The sequence below is a fragment of the Lactuca virosa genome, chromosome 4 (assembly GCF_052849685.1).
Source record: "Lactuca virosa cultivar CGN04683 chromosome 4, Lactuca_virosa_CGN04683_v6, whole genome shotgun sequence".
Classification (NCBI taxonomy): domain Eukaryota; kingdom Viridiplantae; phylum Streptophyta; class Magnoliopsida; order Asterales; family Asteraceae; genus Lactuca; species Lactuca virosa.
The window spans coordinates 445983721-445993579 of record NC_136429.1 but is presented as its reverse complement, the minus strand read 5'-3'; positions in this window follow the sequence as shown (position 1 = coordinate 445993579).

Here is a 9859-nt window from a genome sequence, read left to right as displayed (position 1 = left end):
CTAAGTCAACTATTGTAACGTGTTTTGAAATTATAAGAATGAATTATGTGAATTTATGTGTTTTATACTTAATTATTATGATAAAATAAATTAAGGATAAAAATAAGCGTCGAAAGTAAAATGTTAGATATAGCCGATATCTATGAAGAAAGTTGTAGTGGTTGAAACAAGGATTCCAGAGATATAAAGAATATCGAAATCCGAGTTATAACGAAGAAGTTATAACCTGTCGAAGTTTCGCGATAGAACCGGAACGACGCTGTGTGACGTAAAAAGTGAATTTACGATAAAGTGTTTTTTAGCCTTAGCGATCTAAATGAAAGTCGTAGTATACGTTAAACCGAGAGCGTGCATAAAAATAATGTCCAAATGTGACTTCGTATGAGGAAGTTATGAATTTTCTAAGATTTCGCATAGCAGTATGCAGCCCGGAATTTGAATTATAGGTCGAGCAATTTTTAGCCAACACAACCTAAACGAGAATCGAAGATCTCGTCGATAGTAGTTTAACGGTAAAAAGACAGACGAAAACGGACGTCGGATGAAGAAGTTATGAATTTTTAACGGGCTTTTCCTATCCAGGCCTGTTACAAATATAACTTTAAAAATAAAGTCAAAATTAGCCGACGGAGTATAAACGAAAGTTGTAGAGAATAATATCACCTACTTGTAGATATAAAGAACGTCAAAAACGGAGTTAGTATGCGAATGTTACGAATTTTTGAAGTTTTGGGCACAAACTTCGAGGTTGGACCGAAGGAGTACGCCCAGCATACTCGTGTAAGTGATCTGAAGTCCGTCACCCTCCCTACTCCTTCGCATGAGGGACACGTGTCATAGCATTGACACGTCCGAGCTGATCCACTTCGTACGCCAAGCGTACGAAGTTACGCCCAGTGAAGAATCTTCCGAGACAGTATGCCCCGCGTACCGAGGAGTTATGCCCAACGTAACCTGAGGCTTCGGCCACTATAAAAAGGTTGCGAAACCTCCCGGATTTGTTTAGAAAATTTTACACTTTTACACCCTCTCATTTCTTCTAAGCTATCCTAACATCCCCCCTTCCCCCGAAGCCTAGAGAATCACCCTAACACCCGAAGCAAGTCCCGAAGCACCCGAAGATCCCGAGAAAAGAATTTTTCGAGTGGAAACTCTGGCCGCATAAAACCCGGTTTTTAAGAAAACATCACGGTTTCATCGAAAAAGATTGTTTTAAGGGACGAAGTGCTGTCCAATCACCGTCTTATAAGGTGAGTGTATAGTCAGTTTCATCTTACACATAGATATGAAGTATTTTATATAAAATACGTGCTATGTGTATATATGTTGTTTGTTTATTTGAGATGGATGTTGAATGAATGTTTTATACATGTTTAGAATGATTTAAAGTGTATATATGTATTTTTTTTTTATCTACAAATATGTTGGGTATAACATGGGTAGATGAAATAGTTGATCTATGATGTAATAAAATGATGAGAGGTCTCGATGTTGACGATGTTCCAGTCATCTAGCAGAATATAGATGTCGACCACACACTTTTCGAGACAGTCCAGTGGAACATTAATAGGCTCGTAACTTGTAGGAATTTTTAAACTAGGTGTTCATTAGGTATTTTTGAATGAAGTGTTCACTAGGTATTTTGATTTAAGTGTTCACCAGTTATAATCTAAATATTCTAGCAGCTGCGCCTAGATGATAATATTGGCAACCGCGCCTAAAAAATAACATTGGCAGCTGCGCATAATAGATGATATTGGCAGTTGCGCCTGGTTGAGAACGTCATTATCCTGGCAGCTGTGCCTAATGGAGAAGATTGGCAGTTGTGCTATTGGCAACGATGGACTTTGTGCCTATTCCTTAGGACAATCCTTTGGAATGAATGAGTGAATGATAGAGGATTCTTAGGGTGGAACCTTAAGAAACTGCAAAAGTATCCCTTAAGCAGTTTTGTTACCCTGATGATGATCCTTAAGCTAGGTCCCTTTTATTAGATGTTTAGGGACGTAAAGTGAGGATAACGGGAACGGGTAATCAGGGTTATTGTTGGTTGATGAAATTAATAAACTTTATTGTTGGTTGATGAAATTAATAAATTTATTATTTGTGGGTTGAAAACCCTATATGCTCACCAGGCTCCCAAGCCTGACCCACTCAACTTTTCATATTACATGTAGTGGACCTAGAGCATAGTTGGATGATGACGAATGATTTTTGGATTATAAGCCATTAGATGTAAATAACTGTTGTAAGACCTTTATCGTACTGTTTATGCTTTTGGTCTGTATCGGAAAATGACCTCCCGAGGTTTTATTAAATAATGAAACTACATTTCTTTAAGAAATGATTTGATAAATTTTTATCATATTTTGTTTTGGGGACAAATTCCGCAACACCTTTTTGAAAGATTACTCTTATTTTATTTTAAAAAGCATAAACGAAATCGGTTTTTTCTGGACGTGAAAATGGGGATGTCTCAGTTGGTATCAGAGCATTAGTTTAAGCTAACTGGAATTTGTAGGATTTGTAGACTTAAACTTAGAATGCTAAGTGATGATCGTGAGATGATTGTCTACCATATTTTAGACACGAGCACTAGTATATTTTAGGAAAGATGCCTAAAATGCTTTTATGTGCTAAATGCTATATGTTTGCTATATATGATATTATATATTTGGATCTATGGTCTATTCCCGACCAGATCTGGAAACTTTATGTGTTCAGGATTCTAAGCGTATGACTACGATATTAGAACTAGAATGTAACGTTTCGGAGTGATAATGAAGATTTAAACGTCTATCGTGAATAAAGATCTAAATTCGCCTAATTTGGTGTATAGATCAAAATGGCAAGAACCCGAAGTGGAGCTCGAAATGCAAATAGAAATCAACAACCTCAACCCCAAGTGATGGAACAGGTGCCTATAGCAGAAGCTGCACCAGAACCAATCACAATGGCTGGAGTGAAACCCATGATTCGGGATATGATGGCTAAACAAAGGGAAGGGATCAGACAACTATTGTTGAACAACAGGAATGAACCTTCAATGCCTGTTGAACAACCTGAATTAAATGGCAGTTAGTTAGAGGAAGGGAATTACAGTAGATCTGTTGGTCAAACTGAACCGCTTGTGGTTAGGAGGAATAACCAAGAGGATGGAGTCGAGAGAAATGGATGCAAGTATAAAGACTTTATGACTTTTCCTGTCCCGGCCAGTTAAAAATATAACTTTAAAAATAAAGTCAAAATTACCCGACGGAGTCTAAATGAATGTTGTAGAGCATAATTTCACCTACGCGGAGATATAAAGAGCGTCAAAAACGGAGTTAGTATGCGAAAGTCACGAATTTTTGATGTTCTGGGCACAAACTTCGAGGCTGGACCGAATGAGTACGCCCAGCGTACCGAAGTACACGGAGCGTACTCGTGTAAGTGATCCGGAGTCCGTCACCCTCCCTACTCCTTCGCGTGAGGGACACGTGTCATAGCCTTGATGTGTCCGAGTTGATCCACTTCGTACGCCCAGCGTAGCAAGTTACGCCCAACGAAGAATCTTCCGAGGCAGTACGCCCTGCGTACCCAGGAGTTACACCCATCGTAACCTGAGGCTTCAGCCATTATAAAAGGGGTGCGAGACCTCCCGAATTTGTTTAGAAAATTTTACACTTTTACAGCCTCTCATTTCTTCTAAGCTATCCTAACACCTCCCGAATCCTAGAGAATCACCCTAACACCCGAAGCAAGTCCCGAAGCACCCTAATATCCCGAGAAAAGAGTTTTTTGAGTCGAAACTCTGCCAGCATAAAGCCCGGTTTTTTAAGAAAACATCCCGGTTTAATAAAAAAAGATTGTTTTAAGGGATGAAGTGCTGTCCAATCACCGTCTTATAAGGTGAGTGTATAGTCACTTTCATCTTAGACATAGATATGAAGTATTTTATATAAAATACGAGCTATGTGTATATATGTTGTTTGTTTATTTGAGATGGATGTTGAATGGATGTTTTATACATGTTTAGATTGATTTAAACTGTATATGTGTATTTTTTTATCTACAAATATGTTGGGTATAACATGGGTAGATGAAATAGTTGATGTATGATGTAATAAAATGATAAGAGGTCTCGATGTTGACGATGTTCGAGTCATCTAGCAGAATATAGATGTCGACCACAGACTTTTCTAGACAGTCCAGTGGAACATTAACAGGCTCGTAAGCTGTAGGTATTTTTAAACTAGGTGTTCATTAAGTATTTTTGAACGAAGTGTTCACCAGGTATTTTGATTTAAGTGTTCACCAGTTATAATCTAAATATTCTGGCAGCTGCGTCTAGATGATAATATTGGCAGCCGCGCCTAAAAGATAACATTGGCAGCTGCGCCTAATAGATGATATTGGCAGCTGCGCCTGGTTGAGAACATCATCATCCTGGCAGCTGCACCTCAAGGATAATATTGGCAGCTGTGCCTAATGGAGAACATTGGCAGCTGTACTATTGGCAACAATGGACTTTGTGCCTATTCCTTAGGACAATACTTTGGAATGAATGAGTGAATGATAGAGGATTCTTAGGGTGGAACCTTAAGAAACTGCAGAAGTATCCCTTAAGTAGTGTTGTTACCCCGATGATGATCCTTAAGCTAGGTGCCTTTTATTAGATGTTTAGGGACGTAAAGTGAGGATAACGGGAACGGGTAATCAGGGTTATTATTGGTTAATGAAATTAATAAACTTTATTGTTGGTTGATGAAATTAATAAATTTATTATTTGTGGGTTGAAAAACCCTATATGCTCACCAGACTCCCAAGCCTGACCCACTCAGCTTTTCATATTACAGGTAATGGACCCAGAACATAGTTGGATGATGACGAGGGATTTTTGGAATATAGGCCAGTAGATGTAAATAACTGTTGTAAGGCCTATATCGTACTGTTTATGCTTTTGGTCTGTATCGGAATATGACATCCCGAGGTTTTATAAAATAATGAAACTACATTTCTTTAAGAAATGCTTTGATAAATTTTTATCATATTTTGTTTTGGGGACAAATTCCGCAACACCTTTTTGAAAGATTACTCTGATTTATTTTAAAAAGAATAAACGAAATCGGTCTTTTCTGGCTGTGAAAATGGGGATGTCTCAATATATATATATATATATATATATATATATATATATATATATATATATATATATATATATATATATATATATATATATATATATATATGAAAAAGTTAATATACCCTTAAATGTATATAAACTTAGATACATAATCTCACCATAATACGTCGTTTTATATCATATATGCATTATAATGTTCTTAAACTTCAACCCCTAACTTGATTTACTTTCAAGATTTTTTAAATTTCACTATAATCTTCCTCTTACATCACATATTTATGCCGAACACCTATCAAACTATATATATTATTGTTGAAAACGAAAATTATGTAAGATGATAATAATGCTTAAATTTATAAAAATTTTGGAAGTAAATCAAGTTAGGAGTTGAATTTTAAAATCTTGAAAGATTAAAATGCATACATAATATAAAACGAGGTAGTACAGTGAGTTTGAGCAACTAAACTTATATATCTTTAAGGGTATATTCACTTTGCTCATATATATATATATATATATATATATATATATATATATATATATATATATATATATATACACACACACACACACACACACACAACGTAAGCATGTAGAAACGTTAATGAAGCTTTTGACTAAAATAATTAATACTCCATCCGTCCCAAAATTATTGTCCACAAACAAAAAAACACACAGATTAAGGAAGTATTAATTACGACTAACGTTATACATTAAAATGACAGTTTTGTCCTTACTTTGCATTTAATGTTTTATTAAATGCTTAGTTGGTTAAGTAATAATGAGGGGTATTTTGATAAAAATATTATTTATTTTTAGAAGTGGACTATTATTTTGGGACAAACCAAAAAGGAAAGATGGATTATAATTTTGGGACGGAGGGAGTAGTTATGATTTGAATACAAATCAAATCTTAGGCTATACAGAATGGGTTCTAATTCACACGTAAGTTGAGTTGGCAAGGCCATGCCATGCGTCAATTATTGGGTAACATCGCCACTGCCTTGTGACGTGATAAGTTCCTTAGGGTGGGGCTATTGAGAGTTACAAGAGAAGGAGAAAAAACACTACTCTCTCTATCTCTTTTATTCCCATCTTATCACTCTCTCTCTCTCTCTCTCTCTCTCTACCTAACTAGTGACTAGACCGTGAACATCATTTTCTATTACTAATCACTTGATTTTTTCTTTATCTCTCTCTCTCTCTCTCTCTCTCTCTCTCTCTCTCTCTCTTCTTCCCATCTGATTTCTCGCTTTCTCTCTCTATCTCACTAGTGATCAGACCACGAACATCATTTCCTATTACTAATGACTTGATTTTATTTCATGACGTAGAATGGGTTTGAGAGATGTATCACACCATCACGCATCTTCCAAATATCCTTCACGCATGCGTTTGGGTGATGTGGCACACCTTCACGCATCTTCCAATCCATATATGTCACACCCCTAAACCAGAATGACGGAAACGTTCGGGGACATCATGTTTTGTATCACAACACATGCATCACGGTAATCAAAGTAACAAACAACCATTGCATTCATATTAAATTGTTTACAAAGTATGTGATTCACAGAAGGTTGACTCCAAGTAAATAACAAAACAAGACACGAAGCTACTACGCTCCATCTTCTAAATACCTGAGCGCGTACCTGTCTACTAGTTCCCCGAGAATACAAGTTATTTTGAAAGAGTAGATTAGCATTTAAGATGGTGAGTTCATAAGTATTTTAGTGATGTAAAGTAAGTTGTAAGTTCCTTTTTAGAAAAGTTCGCCTGTTCCTCCAGAAAATCCTATATCTTCTAATGTAATGAAAGATAAGTAAAAATGACTCTACAATTCCTTCTATGAGTACTAAATGGATACAAGTTATATACAATCCAGATCAAACAGACAATCGATTGTGTGAATCTGCTCTTAGCCCACAACCAAACAAGGAACAGGAAATGAGGCGGAAAGCACACATCCCATTGTTTGTTAGATCTTCATTGTATACAACCCTGGCGTATTCATTTTGTACTTATAGAGTTAACTGTAATAGTTCCTTTATATTTGATGAAAACATTCTTTAAGGAAAACCTATATTTCCTTTAGTAAAAATGGTAACCACAATAGTTCCTTCTATAATCACTTAGTTTATACTAGCTATATATAATTTAATATCAAACGGATAGTTAATTGTGTGAATCTGCCCTAAGCCCACAGCCAAACAAGGAACAGGAAATGAGGCGGAAAACACCCATTCAACTGCCTATCGGATATTAATTATATATAACCCTGATGTATAAACTAAGGTATTATAGAATTAACCACTAAAGGTCCTTTAAGTTATACTGGTTTAATAAAATGAATTAAACCTTTTACTGATAAGTTTCTAGTTTAGCCAACTTAATTGTGAAACGTTGTTTTTGGTAAAACGCTATTGTTTTCAGAAAGTACAATCAAAACTGTTTACCTTAAAAAGAATGATGTTTACCATAGAAAATCCTATATTTTCTATAATAACCGACTGGATGTCCATGTTGTTCTAAGTTTGAAAAGCACAAGTATGCTTCCTATACTGACTACAATGATGTATAGTTTTGTTGATATGTTAAACTGAATAAAGACTTGGTTGTTCTGGATACCTGATACGACGATACTACCCTCCTATGATTACCTAATATATACAAGTTGCATATAACCGAGATCGCATAGATAGTTGACTGGGTGCATCTGCCCCAAGCCCACAACCAAACAAGGAACATGAAATGAGGCGGAAAGCACACATTCCACTGTCTATCGGACTTCAGTTCTATCTAACCCTAAAGTATACATTGGGTAATCACCTAGTTAGTGTCATTTAAGATTTGTTCATGAAAAGTTTATTACTACGTAAATATATCGTTTTTATCTATTTGTGAGTTTTACGACCATACTGATTGGACCGGTTAACCATGACGTATTGTAGACATCGAAAAGAATATGACATTTGTCACCCGCAGACCTGCCGGTTCGGCTGTAGCTAGCAGCGAGGTGCAGGATTGTCAATCTCGTATAGATCTATACACAAAATCACGCTCTCCCTCCAGGATACTCTGGTCGTAAAGGTGGACTTTCGCTGGTACTTATATGAGTACTAGAAGACGTGTCTCACAAGCTGGATTAACGACTTCCCAAGTAATAATGTGGGAAACCCTTTTTATATTTAACAGATAAGTTCATAAAAAGATCCTTTTGTTCTTTAATTTAAGCTTATATCATTGTTCTAATAAAAGTTTCATGTTGTAACTACAGTTCATTTGTACAAAGACATAATAAGCAGTTTATATTTTAAAACACAACATTTCTTGTGTTTTACTTGTATTCCCCCCCCCCCCCCTAAAAGCATTTAAAACCATTTAAAAGATTGATCATAGGGGTATCAACTCACCTTATGTGGGTGATTCAATATGAAAATTCGTGTAAGGATGAGAAGTTCCACGAATGAAGTCCTGAGACACAAACGAGTCTTAAATGACACATAATGGCATATATGGGCATGTAATTATTGTTTAAAACAACTAACTTGTAAGTAAACAACCTTAGGGACTAGGAAACACTTGCAATGAAGTGTTACAATCACATGTGATTGATTGAAGGGAGTTCACGACCACAAAAGGAAGTGTTTACGACCAAGGATACTTGAAGTGTTTACCGCCCAAGCTTGGCCTTAAGAAGGGTTTACAGCCATATCATGATCCTATGAAGGGTTTACGACCCTTATGAAGGGTTTACGACCGTAAACTCTTGAAGATGTTGCATTTTGGGTGTTTGTTTCATGGGGATTTAAGAGCTTCTAATAGATAACAAGTGAATGGAAAAGATACTTACTTAATGGTAGTCTTGAAGGTGTTCACGGCCCCACGAACAAGTGTGTGTTCTTGGTGAAAAGATGAAGGCTTGAAGATCTTGAAAGAAAAGTGATGAATTCAAGGATGTGATTCATAGGATTCATATGATCATGAAGATTAACTAGCAAAAAGGATGAATCACTTACATATTTGAAGAGAAAGGGTGGATTCCTTTGATGATACTTGAGAGAGTTTGAGTGTTCTTGACTTGAAGATGTGAGATGTGAAGAAATAATGAAGAAAGTATATGATATAGGAAAGGGTTCACGGCTGCCAAGAGTTTACGGCCATAAACTCTAGTTTGCGGCCGTAAACTCCTTGTGATGGAGTTTCCGACTTGAATGCAAGACAATGAACTTTAGTTAACACATCCTATCACACAATCCTTGAATGTAATAGGCTTAGAACACTCAAACAGACCCTTAACAATGCTAAAAGATAGCAGAAACAAGTATGACTTTTGATTGAATTGAATGGCTTTACAAGATAGAAATTTCGGGTTGTCACATCGTCCCCTGTTAGATGGAATTTCGTCCCGAAATTAGCTTTCCTAGCAGTACTCCTGGGGTTGTGCTTCTCTGAATGGCATAATACCCACTCGTAGACCTGGGTAACTTTGCGCTGACGCTCATGATAAGATTCATACTTGGTCCATCTATCATCACCTCGTGTATACAAGTCGTATATAATTAAGATTAGTAAGACGGTCGGATGTGCGACTATGCCCTAGGTCCACAACCAAACAAGGAACAGGAGATAGGGCGGAAACACACATACTAAATCCGCATAATCATAATTATATACCACCCTCGTGTATACACTTGATAGTGATAGGTGGGCTGTATTCGTCCTTAGCCTCTG